Here is a 26,539-nt window from a genome sequence, read left to right on the forward strand (position 1 = left end):
GACGGAAGAGCGACGGTCTCGCTTCATGCGAGTCAGATGTTCAATCCCCGACTGTCCCATAAGTGGCTGGTCACCATTCCTTTCCCCCCGTCCCATCCCAAATCTCAGGAGCCCCATTATCCCAGGGCTATATAGTCGTAATGGCTTGGCGCTTTCCCCCTCATAATTCCCTTCCCTGCCCAAAACCTTTCATCTCCCTTCATTTGTTTCTTCCTTCTCCAGGATTGACGCGGATTGACGCGGATTCTGTGAAGACTCGACTGAGAACAGAGCAATAAGGTATATCATTATATTTTCCCTGTTATACTTCTCACAATGCAACTCTCACTATGTCCCTTTCACCGGCTTTCTCCGAACCCGCCACTGTAGAAAGTTTTTCCCTATTAAACCCCACCAATAGCAACCCTCCTGTCACTTATCATTCTTTCCTTAACTCCAGTGATGATATATAATAGATGAGAGAGACAGAGAGAGAGAGAGAGAGAGAGAGAGAGAGAGAGAGAGAGAGAGAGAGAGAGAGAGAGAGAGAGAGAGAGAGAGAGAGAGAGAGAGAGAGAGAGACAGAGAGAGAGAGAGAGAGACAGAGAGAGAGAGAGAGAGAGAGAGAGAGAGAGAGAGAGAGAGACAGAGAGAGAGAGAGAGAGAGACAGAGAGAGAGAGAGAGAGAGAGAGAGAGAGAGAGAGAGAGAGAGAGAGAGAGAGAGAGAGAGAGAGACAGAGAGAGAGAGAGAGTGAGACAGAAAGAGAGAGAGAGAGAGACAGAAAGAGAGAGAGAGAGAGAGACAGAAAGAGAGAGAGAGAGAGACAGAAAGAGAGAGAGACAGGTAGACACGCAAGAGATCTGAAGTTTAAAATAATGTAACGTCCATTATTCTCTTAGTGTGACATCAAATATGCGAACATTTAACATTAAGCAAGTAAGCAGCACAAAATGTTCCACTTGGGAGCAATAAATGTTAGACCTGTCACCCTTTGCATTAATCCCCTCTTTGCATTATTATATATATATATATATATATATATATATATATATATATATATATATATATATATATATATATATATATATATATATGTCGTACCTAATAGCCAGAACGCACTTCTCAGCCTACTATTCAAGGCCCGATTTGCCTAATAAGCCAAGTTTTCATGAATTAATGTTTTTTCGTCTACCTAACCTACCTAACCTAACCTAACCTAGCTTTTTTTGGCTACCTAACCTAACCTTACAGATAAATATAGGTTAGGTTAGGTTAGGTAGGGTTGGTTAGGTTCGGTCATATATCTACGTTAATTTTAACTCCAATAAAAAAAATTGACCTCATACATAGAGAAAAGGGTTGCTTTATCATTTCATAAGAAAAAAATTATAGTAAATATATTAATTCAGGAAAACTTGGCTTATTAGGCAAATCGGGCCTTGAATAGTAGGCTGAGAAGTGAGTTCTGGCTGCTAGGTACGACATATATATATATATATATATATATATATATATATATATATATATATATATATATATATATATATATATATATATATATATATATATATATATATATATATATATATATTATAATATATTATATAATCAAAATTTGCAAAGTCACTACAGATGTTTTCGGATGTCTACAAACAATAGTTAAATAGGAAATGGGAAAAATAGAGGTCTAGGAGGAGGAAGATAGTTAGGATAAGGATGATTAGGAAAGTTAAAGAAGAAGGAGGAGAGGTAGGAGGAAGAGAAACGGTACGGAAGGAGGTGGAAAGAAGGAGGATAACTAGGTAAGAAAGAAGAAATAGGATAAACGAGGACAAAGCAGAATGGAAGGATAAGGTTGATAGGCAAGAGAAGGAGGAGGAGGAAGGAGCAGGAGGAGAATTAGAACACGTAATAGGAGGAAGCCACTGTAAAAAAAATCTTGAACGCTAATTAACAGGATGTCATGTAAACTGAGTGAAAATTTCGTTGGAAAACTTCTCCGTTTTTGTATTCTGTAAGAAAACTCTGCAAGCAGAGGAAAGATTCTAGATCAGGTTATTAATAGTGGCATGCACAAGTTTATAAATATTCATACGTTTAAGTATATATATATATATATATATATATATATATATATATATATATATATATATATAATATATATATTATATATATATATATTATATATATATATATATTATATATATATATATATATATATATATATATATATATATTATATTATATATATATTATATATATATATATATATATAAGGCCTACTATTACTCATGGAAGGAGGGTAGACAGTTGGTGTGGGACTACACTTGTGTATCCACCCTGGCTGACACCTATGTACACTTCGGAGCTGATCAAGCAGGTGGGGCGGCCAACCACAGGGAAACAGCAAAATCACTCAAGTACAGGCGACTGGAAGGTCAATACCTCTTTGTTCCCATAGCGTCTGAGACGCATGGCCCCTGGGGCAAGAGTGCCTTGGGATTTCTCAAGGAATTGGGATCCAAGCTCATTGACGTCACCAGAGACCCAAGGGCTTCCAGTTTTTTATTTCAGCGTCTCAGTGTGGCGATCCAGAGGGGAAATGCTTGCTGCGTCCTCGGTTCCTGTCCAGAAGCGGAGGAGCTTCAAGAGATCCATAACCTTTAGGCATTTGTCTTGTATGTTTTGTAACCTTCAAATACACAATAAAGGAAAAAAAAAAAGGGAAGGGGGTGGTAAGAGAAAAGCACACAGAAACTGTATTGGAGGGGACCCACATTCCCTCCAATGCGTTATGTGTGGTTTCCTCCGAGGCTATGGGTCCCCCTTCTTCCAGCCAGAGGTGGTACTCCCTTCCCTATTATATATATAATATATATATCTATACTCCTCCCCACATCATCTCCCTCTTCCACATCTTCTCCAGCTTGAATTCGTTATTTTACACCAACACACTTTAGCATGCCCTTGCATGTCCATCTTATCTACCCCCCTTCCTTCTCTCCGTCTTATCTACCCGCCTTCCTTCTCTCCGTCTTATCTACCCCCCCCCCTTCCTTCTCTCCACCACATGCCTCTTCCATCCCTCATCTATAATGCTTGGAAGATTTTCTTCAGCGTTCCTTTCGGCTTCAGATTTGTCTTCGTGCTTTCTGTTCCTTCCCTCCTTCTTTCATTGTAAATTTTCATTCATCTTTCATTTCTCCCGCATCATTATCAACAACTCATTATAATGATGACGGGGATGACTCTAGGAATTGTGACAGTAATTGTGACAGTAATTGTGACAGTAATTGTGACAGTAATTATGTGACAGAAGCCGTGTTTATTTACCTTTTGTTTAGAAAAGGTGTGTGTGTTCCCCCCCCCCTGCTTGCGGGGGTTGAGCTCTGGCTCTTTGGTCCCGCCTCTCAACTGTCAATCAATCTACTGCTACTAACTACTATTTTTTTTCCAACACACACACACACAGGAAGCAGCCCGTAACAGCTGTCTAACTCCCAGGTACCTATTTACTGCTAGGTAACAGGGGCATTAGGGTGAAAAAAACTCTGCCCGTTTGTTTATGCCTTGTCTGGGAATCGAACCCGGGCCACAGGAGTGAGTCGAAGAAATGTATGTAAATATATATATATACTGTTCAAGTAGTCAAGAAATGGAATGCGCTGAAAGAAAAAGTTGTAGAAGCCACCTCCATCCCCGACTTTAAGGTAAGATTCGACAACGAATTCGAGCACCAGAATAGCTAAATTATAACACAATACCTTTAAGAGAGCTGGTTTGTAGGGAATAGAGACCTACATCTCAGTTTCCCGTAGTCACTAATAGGTAAGTGCTGATAGATGAGTATACACCCCTCTCTGCTACTACATATGCTAAACAATTCATCTTTATATTCTTTGTATCAATAAGGATCTTATATGTGAGGATCATGTATCCTCAACCCGTCGATAATGTAATATAGTGAACCCTAGCAGTCTCTCTCTCTCTCTCTCTCTCTCTCTCTCTCTCTCTCTCTCTCTCTCTCTCTCTCTCTCTCTCTCTCTCTCTCTCTCTCTCTCCCTCAAGCCCGTTTCATTCTCCTTGGAAGGTTCACTGCAGCAGCAACATCTCAATATCCCCAGCAAGAGAAGGAGGATGTAACCCGGAAACACGGAGTTAAGGATGACCTTGAGTTATACCTTAAGGAAGCCCCCAAAATCGCCGAAACCTCTACACCACTACTCCATGGCCGGGGAAGAAAGATGTGTGTGTGTAGAGCTACCTGGTGAAAGCTATTTTGTGTGAGGAAAAGGAAGATAAAGAAGCAGGTGGTGTCTGGGGGGTGCAAGAAAAGGGGTTTTGGGGGTGTAAGAGGGGTTTTGGGGGTGTAAGAGGGGGTTTTGGGGGTGTAAGAAAAGGGGGTTTTGCGGATGTTAGAGGTTTTGGGAGTTAGAATCAGGTTAGGTGGTGGGGGTTAGAACAGAATGTTGTCATATCATAACCGCAACCACAACTGATCAACCAGGCTGTGACTCGTACGTCAGGCTGCGAGCAGCCGCGTCCAACAGCCTGGTTGATCAGTCCGGCAACCAGGAGGCCTGGTCGACGACCGGGCCGCGGGGACGCTAAGCCCCGGAAGCACCTCAAGGTAACCTCAAGGTAAGGTATCGATACATTGAGATCGAGATCGAGACCTTGCAAATACTCTAAGACTTCAGTTTTAACTTTTCGGAGTTATTGCCAACTTTAAAATTATGAGTAAATGATTTAGAAGTAAGTAATTGTAATTTCCACATTACTGTGAGCTGATTTGCATAATTGGTTTATATTCCTCTTCCTCCCTCCCATACTCCCTCGCTCAATTCCAATTCATTTTCCTCTCTCTCTCTCTCTCTCTCTCCGCAAAATTTACGAGCCGAGCAGTGAGTTTACATTAGATCATAATTTAGAGATCCTCTGACCGCAGCATCAGCCTCGTGGCTCCTCTCTCTCTCTCTCTCTTCTCTCTTCTCTCTCTCTTCTCTCTCTCTTCTCTCTAATCTCCCCCATCCCCCTCATTCTTCCTCTGTGTACTCACCTAATTGTGCTTGCAGGATCGAGCATCTCCAATGCAGTGCCTGTTTTTTGTGTCTGGCCTCCTGTTCCCTCCACCTAGTTTCATTAACGTACATTTACTTGGGTTGAACCTTTGTGGCCATTTGTTGGACCATCCCTTCTGTCTGTCTCGGTCATCTTGTAGCCTCTTGCTATTTTTCTCGGTCTTAATCCTCGTCATAATTTTTTCATTATCAGCAAACATTGAGAGGAACGAGTCATTGTGTGTGTGTGTGTGTGTGTGTGTGTGTGTGTGTGTGTGTGTGTGTGTGTGTGTGTGTGTGTGTGTGTGTGTGTGTGTGTGTGTGCTTTAATCTTCAATCAATCCTCTCTAACATACGCCACCCACACCTCAGAAAATATTTTCTCTTCTTCTTACAAACACACACACACACACACACACACACACACACACACACACACACACACACACACACACACACACACACACACACACACTCAGGAGGCCCCCCCCCCGGCTCCCGGGCCACGTGACTAGTTGATAGGACCGAATGTTATTGCTCAATAAACAAACAAACACACCAACAGGAACATGAATGACCAAATATAACGTGCTTAACTGACATGTTTATCCCACGGGGAGAGACCTTAATCCCCCCCCCACCTCCCCCTTCTTGTCATGTCTGTCAACCTGTCTGTCTGCCGACTTGAATGTTCTGTCTTTATGGCTGTCTGTCTACATGTGTCTGTGTTAATCTGTCTCCCTACCAGCTCTAGCAGACTATATAGACTTTCGCCTTTGTCTGTGACCAGTTTCTTGGAGAACTCTGTACAATGATCCCAGCCCGTATGATGACTCTTCAGTGGGTACAATGAATGGGTAATATTATCCCCAGCGTGGCCCAGCAGTGGAGAGAGAGAGAGAGAGAAGCCAGTGTATGACAGAGAACGTCTGGTCTTCCCCATGTCCGTGGTCCGAGACCACCACAACTGATACCAAATCATTTTGAGCGGATGAGAAGTGCAAAAGCCACGTGGACAAACTTCAGTCATGGTCCGAAATATGGCTACTCGTATTCAACCAAAGTATATGTAAGGTAATGTGAGTAGAGAAAGGAGCGAAGCGTCCACAAGGGACGTACACAAACAGGGGAGGATAGGACATGGAATCAGAACAAAAAAATGCATTTAAGACCCAGCTATTGTCCAGAGAGATGTGAAAAGCAGCAGCGGTTTCTTAAATCCTAAAAAACGTCAGAAATGCTCAAGAAATCCTGACAAAGGAAGCAGCATTTCGAACACCATGCAACACCTGTGCGCGTCCAATTATGGGAGTATTCAACTCCCGTAGAAAGCCGCAGAAACACAGGTATTCAGCTCCTGAATGTAGCCACTTTCCCTATAAAATATACAGGATAAAACTCGACAGAAAGTTCACACACGATCCCAGAACTGAGAGGATTAAATTACGAGAAGCTGAAGGAACTGGATCTTACTACATTAAGAGAAAATGAGACATGATTGCGACGTATAAAATCCTAATAATGAAAAGTAGATAATAACGAATTGATTAGTAGATGTAAGAGTAGATCATGAGACCATGGACAAAATAGTCAGGCAAATGAGCCATAGAGCTGTAAGGAAGAATTCATTACTCTAGAAGTAGTGTTTCGATGGAATGAATTAGAAGAGAGTAAGTAGTGGATGCTTACAAATCCGTTACTCTAGCATCACCTTTGTGTTAATAAGGAATTTTTTGGAATAAGGAATTAATAAGGAATAAATAAATAATTTTTTTGATACGATAACAAAATAATATCATATGAGGGGTCGTCTGCCTCCCCCCTCCCCATTCTTCCATCTCCCCCCACCCCCTACTTTTCCTCCTACTATCCCCCCTCCTTCCCCTATTACTCCCCACCCCTCCTCCTCCTTCATCTCTTTCTCTTCCCCCTCCTTCTCACCAGCATCATAAAAACATCATCATGGTGGGGTTCTGGGGGTTTCAAATGTCCTAATTTAGTAATGCTGGGAGGAGAGAGCTCGGTGAGGAGGGGGGATGGGTTGGGGGTGTTCAAGAAGGGGGGGATGGTGACTGGGGTTTGTGGAGGGGGGTGGAGGGGATGGGGGGATGAAAGCTGGATGAGCAGCTGCAGGGACAAAGTGGAGGCTGTTTGACAGATGTCAAGGTGGAGGCTGCTTGTCAGATGTCAAGGGTAGGGTGTGAGGAGGGAAAGGGTTGGAAGTGGCTTTCACGTGTGTGGTGGGGAGGAGGTAGGGGGCTTCCCGTGGCTTGGCTGGTTCCTGTTTCACAAGACTTTGAGGACGTCGAAGCCTTGTAATTTAATTCAGTCAGGGAGCATAGTATGATAATGCCACAGAAAACGGGATTAGCGTTTTATCACAATATAAAAATAACTATATATATAATTAATGAAAGAGCTCTTTTTTTCCAAATAACTCATTTTGATTTGTTTTGTTTTGATAACTGTGAAGCAATAATAAATCCTTATTGATTAATCCATGTTTTCCTTTATAATAAATACAGTCGGTCCTGATTGAATTTATTAATTAACAACTGTTTTTCGTTAATTGTCATGTTCCACCCTAGGTCAGTCGGGAAAGACTAAAGGCTAACCAACAATAATAACTACAGCATTAAAAAAAAATCTAAGCTAAGAAAAATTCCTAAAATTATTTTTCCTGTTTTCTAAGACAACGACAAAACCTAACAAAAGCCTATAAGAAGCCGCGAAAATCTCTTTTTCCATGAACAAGTCGAGTAATAAATGACCCTTTTTTTATTCGACAGTGAGAATTAATTATGAGAAAACTCTTGGTTTCGTGAGGATTTATGACACCTAGTATATATATATATATATATATATATATATATATATATACACACATTATAAGTATTAATATATATATATATACATATTATATAGTATATAATATATATATATATATATATATATATATATATATATATATATATATATATATATATATATATATATATATATATATACATAAGGCGAACGTTATGAAAATAATATCACTTTAAACCATATTTTCTTTTCAATATTTCCAAAAGCCCAGAGCAGAAGGCCAGGTTATCGCGAAGGAAGAGGTTATCCCACTGCGATATTTGGCGTCCTTTGTCGCCAACCTTCGCCCAGGTTGGCGAGGACAGATAACGCCTTTTGAGTCTGTTCGCGGAGGCGGTAGATGGAGCTTTGAGAGGTAAATTGAGTTGAAAATAAACTGTTACAGAGATACGTTAGTTTATTGTCGCTACCAAGTACGCTGGTGCCTTTGTTGTGATGGTACTTGTAGTATGGATGAGTGATGGGTCATGGTCTTAAAGTGTACTCTTTCTCACTCTCTCTCTCTCTCTCTCTCTCTCTCTCTCTCTCTCTCTCTCTCTCTCTCTCTCTCTCACTCTCACTCTCTCTCTCTCTCTCTCTCGCATCCTCCTGTATCATCTTCTTGATACAAATCCTGGTGTAAAAGTGACGGTCTTATCAGAGTCTTTGTCTCCATTTCTGTCTCCTTCCCTCTTTTCCCCTCCCTTCATACCATCCCAATCTCTCCCACAGAGAGAGAGAGAGAGAGAGAGAGAGAGAGAGAGAGAGAGAGAGGCTGCATATAATTAATATATAACAGTATATCTATCTTTCACAACACTATCCAATTATGGAAGAGGAAAAAGATCCTCAGTGTTAACTCCTGTGTTCAATCCAAAGATATCAAGATATCATTAAGGCAGAAGGCTTTTCTCTATCTCTATGCGGCTGACACTTCCTGCTGTTATATGTCTTGCGAACATCCTCCATGTCGTGATGAACAGCGCCGCTTGACACGCAGAAAATGAACGAGATGAACAAGAACAGAATATAACAGAAAATCAGTAAGTTAAATAAAGAAAACCCACACTTTTCTTCTTTACTTATTATCTCTGGAACACGCTTATCTCTTATTATCTCTGGAACAAGCTTATCTCTTATTATCTCTGGAACACGCTTATCTCTTATTATCTCTGGAACACGCTTATTTCTTATTATCTCTGAAACACGCTTATCTCTTATTATCTCGGCAAAGCCTGGAACTTTCCCCTGATGATTCCCTCCCCTCATGCATCTATGTATACCCTCCCATGTTACACATATACTTGTCACGACATACATGGCTAATCACAGTGATTAAGCGGTCTAGCACTCTAATTAGCCGAGAAGAAGGTAGTAACATAGAGGGGGGGGGAGGGGACCCATTTGCAGGCGCAGTCTGAATTGGGTAGTTTGTCGTGTTAACTAGACTTCAATGGTGATAATTGCAACAAGACTATCATCTCAAGCCTGGGATGGTGGGAGTTAATTCTCTGCCGTGAGGAGTTAATAACATGTTGTTGTGCTCGGTAATGGTGCTTTCTCTCTCTCTCTACGTCTCTCTCTCTCTCTCTCTCTCTCTCTCTCTCTCTCTCTCTCTCTCTCTCTCTCTCTCTCTCTCATTATTTCATTCCCTTTTTCTTTTTACTTCTTGGATTTTAATTTCGGTTTTATTCATAGTTTTATATTCGTATTGTTGTTTAGTTATCTAGATAGGTATCTCTCTCTCTCTCTCTCTCTCTCTCTCTCTCCCTCTCTCTCTCACACATCAACACTCCATTACACTCACCCTCCACACCCAGCTGGTCCGACAACATTACAAGTGATCTACAGTCTGCCGCGGGCACCATTGTAGAGGGGGTGAGAGAAAGAGAAACAGCGAGTGAGAGAGAGAGAGAGAGAGAGAGAGAGAGAGAGAGAGAGAGAGGAGAGAAGGAGAGAGGAGCCGCGTCAAAGAGTCAGGAACACAATCACGTCTGTTCCCAACAGCTGTTGTTGGCTGGGCCCCCACACCTGTTGACAAGCTGTTAACGATATACAATATATATATACATATATATATATATATCACATGGCCACATACCGAAGGACCTCTTGTCTAGAGAACTGGCATTAAGAACGAGACCCACAGGAAGACCTCAGCTGCGTTTCAAAGACTCTTGCAAACGCGACCTCAAGCAGCTGAACATCGACATCAACACCTGGGAGGCAGCAGCTGCGGACAGATCTACCTGGTGATGCAAAGTGCAGAAGGGACTCCAGCAATTCGAGGGTGAACTGAAGAGGCAGTTGGAGGATAATAGACTTCAGAGGAGGTCTCGACCACTGTCAGACGCACCCGCTTCTGTGTTAATCTGCGCTCGCTGCTGTCCGGACTGTCATTCTCGGGTTGGCCTTCACAGTCACAGCACGCGAAGAACATTTATGTATTTAATACATTACGAACATTTATGTATTTAATACATTACGAACATTTATGTATTTAATATATTACGAACATTTATGTATTTATGTTTTGGTTTTAAGTTGAGAGGTCCCGCCTCTTAACTGTCAGTCAACTGGTGTACAGGTTCCTGAGCCTATTGGGCTCTATTATGTCTATATTTGAAACTGTGTATGGAGTCAGCCTCCACCACATTACTGCCTAATGCATTCCATTTACTAACTACTCTAACACTGAAAAAGTTCTTTCTAACGTCCCTGTGGCTCATTTGGGTGCTCAGTTTCCACCTGTGTCCCCTTGTTCGAGTACCACCTGGTGACCCGGTGTGTGTGTACTCACCTAGTTGTACTCACCTAGTTGTGTTTGCGGGGGTTGAGCTCTGGCTCTTTGGTCCCGCCTCTCAACCGTCAATCAACAGGTGTGTGTGTGTGTGTGTGTGTGTGTGTGTGTGTGTGTGTGTGTGTGTGTGTGAGTGTGTGTGTGTGTGTGTGTGTGTGAGTGTGTGTGTGTGTGTGTGTGTGTGAGTGTGTGTGTGTGTGTGTGTGTGTGTGTGTGTGTGTGTGTGTGTGTGTGTGTGTGTGTGTGTGTGAGTGTGTGTGTGTGTGTGTGTGTGTGAGTGTGTGTGAGTGTGTGTGTGTGTGTGTGTGAGTGTGTGTGTGTGTGTGTGTGTGTGTGTTAACGTACAGAACAACCTCCTACTCTCGCATAACACGACTTCTTTTCAACGGAATCTACCAAACCGCTAAAAATGAGACGTAATTCATAAAAAAAAATCAAACATAGCAATACTGACGTTTAGAGTGATAAAATACAGAAAAATAAACTGCTGCAGTAGATCTGAGTTCCACAATTAATGAAAATCTTCCCTGGTGAAAGTTTGGATTAATTGGTAGAAAGCAAATTTCGAATATATTTTTTTTTCCACCTGGTGAATATTTTCAGATCATCATGTGAATGTGAGCACATGTTCAGGACATGCAAATTCAGAGCCAGGTGAGAATTTACATATTACTATTGCTCTTCAACATAAGCAACAAGCTGGCTGACGCAGCACGTCGTATGTCGTGGAATACAATATTGCATTCTGTGCAATTATCTCTTTAATTATAGTATTATAAATTGAATTATACAATTAAGGAGATCCGTAATTGTCAGAATTGAATTATTTCAATAATTACCCTCGAAACACAAACCGAAACTGTCTCTATTTTCCGCTTGTTACAACTTGTAATAAAGATTGTTACATCTTGGCTTAACGTGTTTATGACGTATTAGAACGTTGTTACAACTTGCTATATTGGTTGTTATAACTGGTTAGGAAGTGTTAAAACTTGTTCGAACGTTGTACCAACGTCGTAGTTTCGGTGTGTGTTTGGCGGGTAATACTTGGTTGAATTAAATTAATTTATATGTACGAGAGCGTCTCTATAAATATGTAAATGACATTCATATATAAGTGTATTTACTTGAATTACCAAAACCAATTCAGATTCAGGAAAGAACTGGGTAAATACTGGTTTCGTAACGGGGAAGCAGATTGGCGGAACCAACAGGCAAGTAAGATACTGGACGGGTAATCGCTGGAGTGTTTCAAGCGTAGGTTAGACATATACATGAATGGATATAGGCTCATCTGCGTATAGGCCGTATAGGCCTTCTGCAGTTTTATTTATTGTTATGTGGTTGTGGTTCTTAAAACTAATAGCAAACAATTGTGTCTTGGAGCAGAGAATTATCTAAGCCATCTTGAACCACAGGACAGCTGACTGGGCAAGAAAGGATGAGGGATTTTTAATATAGAGAAAAATTAGCTTACATAGAATGTATAGAATTTCTTTACAAGAAGAAGAAGTATTTCTTGAGATGATGGAACACGTGGAGCTCTTGGGAGCATTCTAAAATTTGGTTTGAACTTAAAGTTCAGTTTAAGGAGAAAAGTAGGCTGACGAACTGTCGTTATCAAAGCAAAAGAAGACATTGAAAAGAAATGACATTGAAAGAAAATTACATTGACATAGTCATTGTAGATAATTAAAGAAAATGACATTGACATTGTTTGCATTGAATGAAAATTTAGACATTGGGAAAATGGCTTACTTCATGAATGTCAGCAGAAAAGGAGCTATTTATATAGATCTTAACGGATCTATTGTTTCTTAGACCCCCTCTCCCCTCACACCCTTCCTTCTTATTCTTTCCTATCCTTTCCCTTTCTTTTCTCTCCTGTCCAGTCCATATACTTTCCCTCTCTCAATCCCTCCCTTGTCTCTTCGTTGTCCAAACCTTTACCTCTCTGTTCTGTCTTGTTCTGCTTTATCCTGTCATCCCTCTGCTTTCTTCCACGCTTCCCTATGCATTACCTTCCCACCTCCAACCTTTCTCTTGCCTTTCCCTGCTTTCTCCTACCATCCTTAACCTTCTCCTGACTCCCCCTTGCCTTGTCATGTATTCTCTTACCTTTTCCCTGTCATTTCTTACCTTGCCTTGCCTTTTAGCTGCCTTCTCCTGCCTTCCGGTCATGCTGAGAGGAACTATGCTCTTCGTATGTGGTCACAGAAGACTCTGGACTTACGCCCCGGTGGGTTTTTCAGCCCATTGAAAGCCTGGAGTCCAATCCTCGAGATAAAGGCTTTTTCTACCTGCATTCCCTTGGAGGGACTTATCTCTAGTTCTCCCTACTCCTCTTCCTCCTCCTTCTCATCTTTATCCTTCTCTTGAATTCTTCATCTTATGGTGAGTGTTCAACTACCTGAAGCCTCATTCTAACCATCGATTCACTCATCTGTACTCACATCTGCCCTTCCATCTTCCACTCAGTCCCCCTCTCTACCCCTCAATTCTTTCCCTTCCCTCCCTTCTCCTCCCTCCGGTCCATCTTTCCCATCCTCATCAAACAAACACACACACACATATACTCGTCATCCGAAACGTGTCTTTCCCCTGTTGGCGTCGGATTCGGCTCACCCCTCAGTTACGAGGGGAATAAATCCAGCCATATCTAGTGGACGCCTACTGGCCCTCTTCTCTACGTGTGAGGAAGAGAGAGAGAGATGAAACTAAACAGACAGACAGACGGACAGGCAAAGAGACAGATATACATGCAGAGAGATAACTTAACATGTAGATACATAGATGGACAGGTAGACAGGTGGACAAACAGCCCGACAGCCAGTAGATAGAGAGACAGAGACAGACAAAAATAGAGGCAAAAAGAAGCGCGCACGCACACACACACAAACACAGAGTTGAGAGGCGGGACCAAAGAGCCAAAGCTCAACCCCCGCAAGCACAAATAGGTGAGTACACACATACACACACACACACACACACTTAACACGGGTGGTACACGCACAAGGAGACACAGGTGGAAACAGAGTACCCAAATGAGCCACAGAGACATTAAAAAGAACTTTTTTCAGTGTCGGAGTAATCAACAAATAGAATGGGCCAAGAAGTGAAATAGGAGAGTTAGACTCCGGACACAATTTCAAATGATGATATAATAGAGCCCAAAAGGCTGAGGGACCTGTACACCAGTTGACTGACAGTCGAGAGGCGGGAGCAAAGAGCCGAAGCCCAACTCCCCCCCCCCCCCTCTGCAAGGACAATTAGTTGAGTCAGAGACAATTTTAGGACAAAGTGCGATCGATAAGAAACGAGTAGGTTTGGAATCATAGCATTTCAGTTTTGGGAATAGCGGGTTCCAAGTGCTGAAACACGATTCTGCAGCTCACAAATAAGTGAGCACAGATAGGAGAGTGCACACGAATATCAATATTGGACGCTCTAAGGTCGTGACGTTCGTGAAGCCTAGGAAACGTCTCAACATACGCACGAACGTCAGAGTCGAAATAGCCAGGCAGGTTAATTAAGGTACATAACTAGACCAGTTCTTGTACCGTAACATTTCATTACAAAAACACAGTCGCTTTCACCACTCCTATGCTCACGCTCACCTACCATTAAAATGTATATACGTGGGTGGTGCCAAACGCCTGATTCACTTCTAGGTTATTTCACCTGCATACAATTTTTATTTCAAATGTGTATTTATAATATGGCTCTCCTGAGTTTCCAGTTTCCATCCAAAAGCTTTCTTCCTAATGTCTCTCATACTGAACAACTCTTCTATGGCACATCAATAACCAAAGAAGATTTTACATGTCGTGATCATGTTTCTTTACGCTTGGGAAAAACAATAGAATCAACTATTTCACATCCAAGATAGAAAATGTTTTCCAGCTTACATGAAAAGAAAACGGGAACCTCAGATAATAGCCAGGGAGACTATAATATATAATATATAGTGATGCTTCACCACACACACACCTGGGCTTCCAGGGCACACGATGTTCCGCTATTTTGATGTAAAATATTATGATAAATGCCCACTCACGACAAGCGCTTTGATGCCTTGTAAAAATATATTAATTAGACACGATTTTTATCTCTTTGATGCTAAAGTGTAAATGTTAAAAATTTAAATAATTCCACTGATTAACATTTTATTTTGTAATTAAGATTTTCAATAAGACTATTCAATCAACAAAACTGTACCAGCAGGTTAATATTATATATATTAAATATATATAGAGCCAGTAAGGGCCTTGTCAGCCCTCTCCAGGAAGCGAGTAGGGGCCTGCCAGCTCGCTCCAGGAAGCGAGTAGGGGCCTGGTCAGCCCACTCCAGGAAGCGAGTAGGGGCCTGGTCAGCCCACTCCAGGAAGCGAGTAAGGGCCTGGTCAGCCCACTCCAGGAAGCGAGTAGGGGCCTGGTCAGCCCACTCCAGGAAGTGAGTAGGGGCTTGGTCAGCCCACTCCAGGAAGCGAATAGGGGCCTGGTCAGCCCACTCCAGGAAGCCAGTAGGGGCCTAGACAGCCCACTCCAGGAAGCGAGTAAGGGCCTGGTCAGCCCACTCCAGGAAGCGAGTAGGGGCCTAGCCAGCCCACTCCAGGAAGCGAGTAGGGGCCTAGCCAGCCCACTCCAGGAAGCGAGTAGGGGCCTGGTCAGCTCATTCCAGGAAGCGAGTAGGGGCCTGGTCAGCCCACTCCAGGAAGCGAGTAGGGGCCTGGCCAGCCCTCTCCAGGAAGCGAGTAGGGGCCTGGTCAGCCCACTCCAGGAAGCGAGTAGGGGCCTGGTCAGCTCACTCCAGGAAGCGAGTAGGGGCCTGGTCAGCCTCACTCCAGGAAGCGAGTAGGGGCCTGGTCAGCTCACTCCAGGAAGCGAGTAGGGGCCTGGTCAGCTCACTCCAGGAAGCGAGTAGGGGCCTGGCCAGCCCACTTTAGCAATGAATAGTTTCGTTACCAGCTTGCCTCGTGAGGCTGCTGTTCAGCCGTTTAATGGGAAGAGGTGTGGGCACCCCTATTCAGGGAGGAGGAGCAGGGGTGTTCGCTCCCTTTTTGTAATAGCGCGGTGGAGCTCACTTGCCCTAGCAACAGGGAGCCAACGAGGCTCAGAGTGTGTGTATGAGGGGCAATCTCACCTCTACTCATAAAGTCAGAGAAGCTTTATGAGGCCCAACTCCTTTGGTGGGGCGGGCTGCTGCAGCTTGCTTGTTGTTGTGGTATTAGACTAGGTGTGAGATATGAGAGATGAGTGGTAAGAAATGAGGTTTCCTAAACACCTACGGGGCTGGAAGATGATCATGAGATTATTAGTGAAACAATAGCATTTTTTTTAATAAATGATTAAATGTTAAGATACTCTGTGAGTTAGTCGGTAGAGTGAGAGTTAAATAATGTTTAAAAACCACAAACACTGAAAATCTCTCTCTCTCTCTCTCTCTCTCTCTCTCTCTCTCTCTCTCTCTCTCTCTCTCTCTCTCTCTCTCTCTCTCTCTCTCTCTCTCTCTCTCTCTCTCTCACTCACTCACTCTCACTCTCTCACTCTCTCTCTCTCTCTCTCTCTCTCTCTCTCTCTCTCTCTCTCTCTCTCTCTCTCTCTCTCTCACTCTCTCTCTCTCTCTCTCGTGTCACCTCTTCCAAAACGCGTGATTTATAGAAGCACTAAATCTTCAAACGAAAGTCGCGAATTTTCACACACGTGGTTTTCTTTTACAAAGGTGAACTTGTCCCTTGTATCCTCGTTCCTGATGGCTATCCTGGTTCTCTGACACACCTGAGTTATAAAATACTTGTCCATGTTTTTATAAGATAAATAATGTTTTTGCAGAGACATGTAAAATTTTTTAAGTTATTTTAATAGTTTATTTGTATCATGATAGGGCTTTCTTCCAGCTTTGCTAATGGTATTTGTTTTATAAAATAGGGTGTTCGACATTACAAATTGAATTAATGGTTCATAAGGGCCTGCTTTTTTTATATATACTCAGTACATTTAACTCCTGGGTTTTTTCTTTTAGGTTTAATGTGTAGGCTTAACTTACAAGTTAACTTTTTGTTAAAATTTGTAAGTATAATTTTGTAATATTATTTATTAGATTAACTTGTATACTCTTGCTTGAAGTTCATTCAGGAGCCGGTATCATCTGATTCAGTATTGCTAGGCAAACTAATTGGCAAATCACTTATTATTAATGGTAAAATAGGTTCTGCAATCGGATCTGAGACCTGTAGAGCACTCAGACGAGCAGTATCACTGAAACAAATACCTTGCTTATTTCTACCAATTAGCTAGAGAGATCTGATATTGAAATTTCGAGTAGATAGGATATGCCTCGTTTAGCTTGTAGGCCTACTATAGTGTTCTTAAAATGCTACATTATTTCTGCCTCGCGTGGACAGAAGGCCCACAGCAATGTTCCTGGCTTTCGTGAGCAATAGGCCTACGGCAATGGTTCGTTCTTCTTATACCTAATCCTTCTTGTCTACTGCCAAACAAAAATTGTTTCACTTTTTTAATGACCCCCTCTAAAACTTCTCAAACAAAATGTAGGGAGTGCAGATCGGCGTTCAATCCCCGACCGTCCAAGTGGTTGGGCACCATGCTTTTCCCCCCGTAATGACTTAGTGTTTTCTTGTAGTAATTATTTTACCTCTCCCCACAACCAGCTTGCTCCCAGATTCATGTGTACACACACACACATAAAAAAAAACATAAACACAGAATAGCAAAAGTTAAGTCTCATAAAGGGAAAAATTAGCGTTTAAATTAAATATTACATAAATGTTGTTAAACTTTCTCTTTTTGATTGCAGGTAAGTCCTTTGATCTGTGGTGCCCTGCTTCCAGCCCCACGGTCTCTTGACAGTTTAAAACAAGAAATAAATTATGAACAAAGGCTGAAAAATCTGTTTTGAAACATTGCAACGAACTGTAGTCAAGGGTTACAGAGAGCTATAGTCAAGGGTTACAGAGAGCTGTAGACAAGGGTTACATAGAGCTGTAGCCAAGTATTACAGAGAGCTGTAGACAAGGGTTACATAGAGCTGTAGCCAAGTATTACAGAGAGCTGTAGACAAGGGTTACATAGAGCTGTAGCCAAGTATTACAGAGAGCTGTACCTAACTCTGGATCGATACGTTCCTTACCGAAGAAAAAGGTTAAATTTGAACATATTACGAAGTAATATGAATACAAAATAGAACTAAATATACAAAAATTAATAAATAGACGCAACTTATTTTTCATACGAGAACTAACTGTTGTTATATATAACCGGTATATTGTTTTGGAAGGTGTTAGGCTGCACACACAGGTGTTGGAAGGTGTTGGGCTGCACACACAGGTGTTGGAAGGTGTTGGGCTGCACACACAGGTGTTGGAAGGTGTTGGGCTGCACACACAGGTGTTGGAAGGTGTTGGGCTGCACACACAGGTGTGGGAAGGTGTTGGGCTGCACACAGAGGTGTTGGGCTGCACACACAGGTGTTGGAAGGTGTTGGGCTGCACACACAGGTGTTGGAAGGTGTTGAAAATTGGTGGCTGAAGGTGATAACTTAAGATTGCTTAATCACGAGCTCGTTCGATACCCCAAGATGCTCAGTGCCTCTCACCAGCTCCAAGTGGAAGCTCTTCGAGGGAAGAAGATGATAACTGCCAATTAGGAAGCTTTGCTGAAACACATCTAGTTTCGTGCTGTATTTTTTTTTAATCGTGTATTTTTTTTATATAATTTTCTTGTATTTTTATTCCCGATTATTTTATTTGTCTTTTAATTTATTTATATTACATACATTTTGTATATATTTAGTTTCAATGTCTAATTCATGTATTGGTTTATTGTTTCGTTTTTATTTAATTGAAATTTAGAAATGAGGAGTTAGAAACACAGAGAAGGGAAGAGGAAGGAAGGAAGAAGGAAGGAAGAAGAGCAAGAGGGAGGACAGAAAGAGAAATTGAGAGAAAGATGGAGAGAGAAGGTGAGGAAGGGAAAGAAGAGGATATATATAGAGGAAAGGTTAAAGAATTAGAAAGGGGGATAGAGGGAAGAAGGATAGAAGAGAGGGTAGAGAAGTACGAAGGAAGAGTAAGGGAGAGAACGAATCAAAGGAACTCCTCAATCGGATCATATGACAGGGACAGGAATTTTCCCTTTCCTTTGAGGCAGACAAGGACAATGATGACCTCTTGGAGACATATCTCTTTCTCTATCAATCTCCATCCCTCACTGTTCCTCTTATTCCAATCCTTCATCCCAATCCCTGTCCCCTTTCTATTTCCCCCCCTCTATTTTTTCTTCCCACCCTCACTCCCTCTCTATTCCACCTCTTTCTCCCATCCTTTCCACTTATCAATTTCAAAAGACTTACACACTGGGCAAGCAGTCATACCTCACACCTCACTCACTCATACCTCACACTCTCTCTCCCACCTCACAGCAAGTGAGGGTCGTGAGGAGAGACTAATTTACTTCCACTGTTTTCCTACCCTGTTCCTACTCACCTGTTTCATTATATATTTGTCCCTTTGTACCCGTACTGACATAAAACAATATATAATAATGATAATGACAATAATATCATTAATTATATATAGGGGGGTACCACCTCTGGTGCAATTATAGGGGACCCACAGCCTCAGAGAAGGGAACACAGAGCATTCAGGGAAAAACTTGCCATTTAACTCTGAATCTATAATAATGGATTGTGGAAAATCCATACTAAACTCTATATCCATAATAATATATTATTATTTTTGCCTGTACACTTTCCCGAATTTTAAATATGGTATTACAAAATTTCCATGTTTGGTATTAAAAAAAATTAATGGGGTTTACAAACTAAACCGTGGATCATATTCTCAGTACGTAATAGCTAATACTCTATTATGGGCGATACTTTAACTAGGTATTCCATTAACTTGGGCTGTAGGAGACTCGAACACTGGGCCCCAAGTGTGTGTGTGTGAGGGCCAAAGCTATATCCATTTTTTTTTTAAATATGTAATTTTTTGTTCTGTGTATATTAAAAAAAAAAGTAAGTTTCGAGGCCTAATTGAGCATGATGTCGGCTTACTGGATTTTTTAAGCCATCCGGTTTATTAACAATTTTGACATTGGACTTTGAAATTTTTATATATATACCTGTATATCTATATATACCTGTATATCTATATATACCTGTATATCTATATATACCTGTATATCTATATATACCTGTATATCTATATATACCTGTATATCTATATATACCTGTATATCTATATATACCTGTATATCTATATATACCTGTATATCTATATATACCTATAATTCGGTTTCTTTCGGTTTCAAGACTGTCCCGATGTTCGTATTTTAACCCACGACAATCTGTCGCAATCTGTCCTGTCTTAAGTATTTTCTATGTTTTGATCATGTTTCCCCCCCTGCTTCTTACCTCTTCCAAAAACGCGTTGTTGCATTCATTTAATATTTCCTTGTAACTCAGGAAGGGAAGTACAACAAATAAACGAATTAACATTTACACCCATTACAAAATTAATAGGGGGAAAATTACATTACAATTACAAAAATATGAAAATTGTACAAAAATTATACGAGGAACAAAAGGTACAAAAGAGCGCAGAGGATACAAAGGGTGTTACAAGGTACAAAGGGGGGTATAGAGGGGGGGGGGGAGAAAAGTTTCCACAACAGGGGTGTGTTTGTTTACTTTCCAGGGGAGACTACGGCATGTTGTCTGCTTCCCAGTGAACCCCTATTCATTAGCTCAGCCTCCTGCACTACCTTATATGAGAGACCAAGTCTCTGAATGCGACTCTCTCTCTCTCTCACTCACTCTCTCACACTCTCTCACTCTCTCTTTCTCTCTCTCCCACTCTCTCTCACTCTCTCTCACTCTCTCTCTCTCTCTCTCTCTCTCTCTCTCTCTCTCACTCTCTCTCTCTCTCTCTCCTCTCTCTCTCCCACTCTCTCTCACTCTCTCTCACTCTCTCTCAGTCTTATTGCTGTCCCTTCACTTTGTAATTGAGTCGACCTGCTTCGCATGCATAGCAAGCACACAATGCGAAATTAATCCCTTCAGAGGATCAACTACTCTAAAGTAATTGAAATTTCACACGCGCGTGAGATCGTGAGTGTGTGTGTGTGTGTGTGTGTGTGTGTGTGTGTGTGTGTGAGCCTACAGGATCGAGCTTCCAGCTTCCGTTCGGCAACTAGAAAATACTTATTCTATGGAACCGATTTAAAAGCCATTTCGTCAAACCTATTCAATCAATACCTATCAAACCTATTATATTTAAACTATGGAAAGGGTGAACTCCGAACTTCGGACTTCTATAGTAATGAATAGAGACAGAGGGGAATAGAAAGCCTGGACCCCCACCTCTTCTCATTCATGTTACTAATACAGTGATCTTCCTTCAGTGTCTCCAGCTCATACAGCTGGGTCATGTGTGTCTCCAGCTTACACAGCTGGCTCATTTGTGTCTCCAGCTTACACAGCTGGCTCATTTGTGTCTCCAGCTTACACAGCTGGCTCATTTGTGTCTCCAGCTTACACAGCTGGCTCATTTGTGTCTCCAGCTTCCACCAGTGACTTTGGTTTGATTGTCCTTACGTGAGAATGTCTATTTCTCTGGTTCTTCTCCTCTTTAGAATTGTATATATGTTGTGTGTGTGAGAGAGAGAGGAGAGAGATGAAGAACGACAGTTAAAGATAATGAAAAGAGGATGGCATGATAAGAAAATGGTGGACAATGCGAAGGGAAGCTGTAGTTAGGAAGTAGAGAAGAGGAAGGGACGACGGACAGGAAGAATAAGGTAGGGGGAGTGGAAGAGGGAAGAGAAAAGGGAGGGAACAAGAGAGTGTGGTTTTCAAAAGGACAAAAAAAAATTAATTAAATTGTTTGTCTTGTGATTGAGAGTTCTGTCTACTAATTAGCAAAACAAAAGACCATAAAATTCATATAAAAATATATTAGCATAAAACCATGCACACACACACACACACACACACACACACACACACACACACACACACACACACACACACACACACACACACACACACACACACACACACCTGGACACCACTTACAGAAGTTTGATGATAGTTGAGAGGCAAAGCCTTGGATACCAAAATCACTTCAAGTTTGAAGTGATTTTGACGTAAAGTCGTAAAGTCTTTTGACGTTTGTCGTAAAGTCAGTGAATGAAGATGCCACATACGATGAATGAAGCTGCCACATACCATGAATGAAGCTGCCACATACGATGAACGAAGCTGCCACATACGATGAACGAAGCTGCCACATACGATGAACGAAGCTGCCACATACCATGAATGAAGCTGCCACATACGATGAACGAAGCTGCCACATACCATGAATGAAGCTGCCACATACCATGAATGAAGCTGCCACATACCATGAATGAAGCTGCCACATACCATGAATGAAGCTGCCACATACGATGAATGAAGCTGCCACATACCATGAACGAAGCTGCCACATACCATGAATGAAGCTGCCACATACGATGAATGAAGCTGCCACATACCACGAATGAAGCTGCTTGAGACAGTAAGAGAAGATACTTCACCAGATTGCTTAAGTCCACACGCTAGATGGGGTGACCAATTAAACCCAATCTCGACCTTGGACTAGCGGAATCTCAATATGACCAAAGAGGCATCCTGCCCCCCCCCCCCCCCTCCCCACAGCAACACCCATACAGGTTACCATAGCAACGCCATGAATTAGTTTATAGGAGACATTGCTGTGTAACGGAGATGTTGCCATGACAACACACACACAGCATCATTAGAACAAGGGGGAAGTTAGATTTGAACTCTTAAAAAACTTCTTTGAGACTCATTTGGCCTTTTCACTTCCCGTCTACTCCGTTCCTCTTTTGTTTTATTTCCCTGTTTGACCTCTACTTCTCTACACCTGCCTTTTTACTTCCCTTTCTTCCCCTACTCGTTTCCCATTCTCTTTCTCTTCTTTGTGCTCTTTTCTTGTCACATTTCTTCAGCCCTCTTGCCCCGCCCATCAGTGCAAGTTACTGGTAACGAAAGAGGTAGAGAATAGTGAAGATAAGGCAGAAAGTGAGCGAGGAGTCCAGATAAGGGGAAGAAAGTGTAAGATAAGAGTCCAGATAAGGGGAAGAAAGTGTGAGATAAGAGTCCAGATAAGGGGAAGAAAGTGTGAGATAAGAGTCCAGATAAGGGGAAGAAAGTGTGAGATAAGAGTCCAGATAAGGGGAAGAAAGTGTGAGATGAGAGTCCAGATAATAGAGTATGAAAGTGGAAACAATAGAGGAAGCAGGAACTGTAAGAGAGAGAGAGAGAGAGAGAGAGAGAGAGAGAGAGAGAGAGAGAGAGAGAGAGAGAGAGAGAGAGAGAGAGACAGAGGCAATACGCAACAAGCTGTTGATATTGCAAAGTAACCTGACAACATCATTTGGGTTGCAACAGCAAATGGTTCTGATTTACCGACATTAATTTTTTATTAAAACTATCGCCCTAAGAAATTATCTACAAAAATAGCTTTAATATTTTAATATTTAATACCTGAAATATTTTGGCTAATAAAATAGAATTATCACCGACAGATTAAAGTCTGTTTAGTGTTAATCCGAATTGTGTTTTTGTCAGGTCTGACTTATAACATTTTAATAATTATAAATAAATATCCATGTCTGGGATAGATAATAATAATAATGATAATTATATTATATTATATTATATTATATTATATTATATATGCAACAATGATCACAAAAACACTGATCCAAGTATGCAGAATAACCACATGTGAAAAATAGAAAATGCTTAACGCGTTTTCGGCTAATTCGCCTTCATCAGAGCAAGGTAGAATCACTTGAATTTCTACCTTGCTCTGATGAAGGCTAATTAGCCGAAAACGCGTTAAGCATTTTCTATTTTTCACATGTGGTTATTCTGCTTATATTATATATATATATATATATATATATATATATATATATATATATATATATATATATATATATATATATATATATATTCAGCCATTGGTGGTAAATCCTCTAGAGTTTAAATGTCAAATAACGAAATCCACGTTTATAAGAACGTGATCATTACTAACAAACTTATTATAGGGGGAAAAATGTGAGTGAAGACTGATATAACATCACAAAGTGACAGGCCTCTAAACCTCTTCACTGAAGCAGTGACTACAACCACTCCAGCCTTCAAAATATATATAAAAAAATATAATTCTTATATGCAAATGAGTTTTCAAGTCACAGGTATTTATATCTGTGAGAAATGCTTCACGTGAAATTGTTTTATTTACGTATTTATTTTTTATTTATTTAACAATTATTTAACAATTTATTTTTTATTTATTTAACAATTTGTGTTTTAATTTGTATTGTGGGAAACCGGTTCTGTGGTCTCGTTATTTCGTGATGGTGTTAAGAATGTCGTTGGGTACCAGGACACACTTTTCAACTTGGTGTCTTGATATCACAGTTATTTTGAAATTTTACCGGGTTATTGTTTTTTGTTTAACGCTTGCCTCGCCGATGTCATAAATACTCATATACCGCTTAAGTAAGACAGAAACAAGAAACAAGTAACACTTAGAGAGCCAGTCAAAGGCTTAGAGCCAGCCCAGGAATATCCAAAAAAAAATCCTCCGTTAAGATTGGAAAACACCTTACAGAAAAAACATTATCTTCAGTCTAAGGCTACTCTCCTATTTTGCGTTCTTGCTAAACTTATAGATTTTAAAACAATATCTCTGTACATTTTTTGATTAGAGAGTTTATTTCTTCTGCAAATAATTCAAAAACGTTTACTGACTGAACTCAAATCTCTCTCTCTCCGTGATTTAAGTGGTCAATAAGATTCACGAGGGTCATTTAATGGCGCCCTTCAAATCACCAACTGTGGTTAAGAGCTCAATAACCCCATTTCGCCTCGTGTAGTTTGACAGCTTTCAGACCCTATTCGCAAAGACGAGAAGAACGATAATGGAACACTTAAGAGCTCTTATGGAAACCAGAGATCTAAGTGGGAAACGGTTCAGTAGACGAGTTTATGAATTATTCATAGTTTATATTTATGTATTAATATTGCACATGTATGTATGAAAGTATTATTCATATTTGTTTCTAGGTAACATGGACGGGTTGAAGATATCATTGGGCAGTCGTACTTAGGTGAGTCCTTTGTGATGTTACTAGATATCTGCAGGAGGGCACCACGGGTACACATCTGCAGGAGTGCACCACGGGTACACATCTGCAGGAGTGCACCACAGGTACACATCTGCAACAGTGCACCACGGGTACACATCTGCAACAGTGCACCACGGGTACACATCTGCAACAGTGCACCACGGGTACACATCTGCAACAGTGCACCACGGGTACACATCTGCAACAGTGCACCACGGGTACACATCTGCAACAGTGCACCACGGGTACACATCTGCAACAGTGCACCACGGGTACACATCTGCAACAGTGCACCACAGGTACACATCTGCAACAGTGCACCACGGGTACACATCTGCAACAGTGCACCACGGGTACACATCAGACCACAGAGTCTCCAGCAGTCCTCGCCCTAACATGAACAGTGTTGGAGATAAACACTTAAATTACAAAGTCTTACTCATAAGAAGACACGATAACAACTGCACTCCAAAGGTTATCACGACGGTAAATATTACGCTAAGAATCCTTCCAAGGGAGATGAAGCCACACAGAATACGTAAGAACATGTATGAACTCAGAACTGACCTCACAATTACCATACTCTTAACTCTAATAACCTATTCCTAAGAGGGTGTTTAAGTCAATATATCAACGAGATTCTCTCAGCTGTCAAGCCAGGACGACAGGAGTCCTAGCAAAACTAGGACTCCTGTCCTAGCATTTTTTTACCTAGCGAAGGTAAAAAAAAATTAACGTGTAGAATAGCTAGCCTTTGAAAACGAGGTGACCTCCTTCGATCGATTCTATCGATCGGAGGAGGAGGATCGTGTCTCCTTGGCGAAGTGGTAAGACACTCGCCCCGCGCTTCGCGAGCGATTTGGCATATGTTAGTATCCTGGCCGGGGAGGATTGACTAGGCGACAATCCTTAAACTGTACACCTCTGTTCATCCCAGCAGTGAATGGGTACCTGGTTGATAAAGGATTTGGTGGATCGTATTCCGGGGAAAGATTCAGGACCTGCCCGAAACGCTATGCGTGGTAGTGTCTTTACAACCATGTAAGAACTCTTGTATATATGAATGCAAAAATAGTTCAAGAAGTGTGGTCAGAAACGACCCAGACGTTAAGCCTCTTCCCACGAACCACTTGTCCACACTCAGGGCCAGAAACCATCGTTAAAGCTCCCTTGGTTGTAAGTGAACAACCATCAAATACCACAGAAACAGCAACTATCACTCACCTTGAATGCAACCTGAAGCAATTTGCTAACTATCTGGGGACTTCGTGGAGATATGTAAGACGTCAGTGCCTCAAAGTTCTTGTCCCAAGCCTTGGAGACAATTCAACACCCACTTACAGGCCGCTAATTGCCCGTCACTTAGCCCTGTTGACACTAAACCAGGTCTCAGGTATCTCCCATTTGGATCCACACATCAAACTGTCGTCCCTGAATAAACCTGAGCCAGACGTTACCTTACGTCCGAACACTCGAGCTACCAGACGCTCCGAACACTTGAGCTGTCAGACGCTCCGAACACTTCACAACAAACATAACATTTACAATGTGAATGAAGCAATAGTGGGATTAACGAGTCCCTCTAAACGACGCCCAAATACTCGTTAATCGAGCCGCCACATC

General features: G+C 41.5%; 1 protein-coding gene across 1 annotated transcript in view; it reads right to left on the bottom strand.

The window, feature by feature from the left end:
• Positions 1-26,316, bottom strand: part of LOC123751167 (substance-K receptor) — a 118,887-nt gene extending 92,571 nt beyond the window's left edge. The window contains exon 1 of the mRNA XM_069324949.1: positions 26,141-26,316. The gene's annotated coding sequence lies outside the window, so the exon portion shown is untranslated. The remainder of the gene's footprint in view (positions 1-26,140) is intronic.
• Between the last annotated feature and the right edge of the window lie 223 nt (positions 26,317-26,539).

Source organism: Procambarus clarkii, chromosome 15, assembly GCF_040958095.1.
Source record: "Procambarus clarkii isolate CNS0578487 chromosome 15, FALCON_Pclarkii_2.0, whole genome shotgun sequence".
NCBI lineage: Eukaryota > Metazoa > Arthropoda > Malacostraca > Decapoda > Cambaridae > Procambarus > Procambarus clarkii.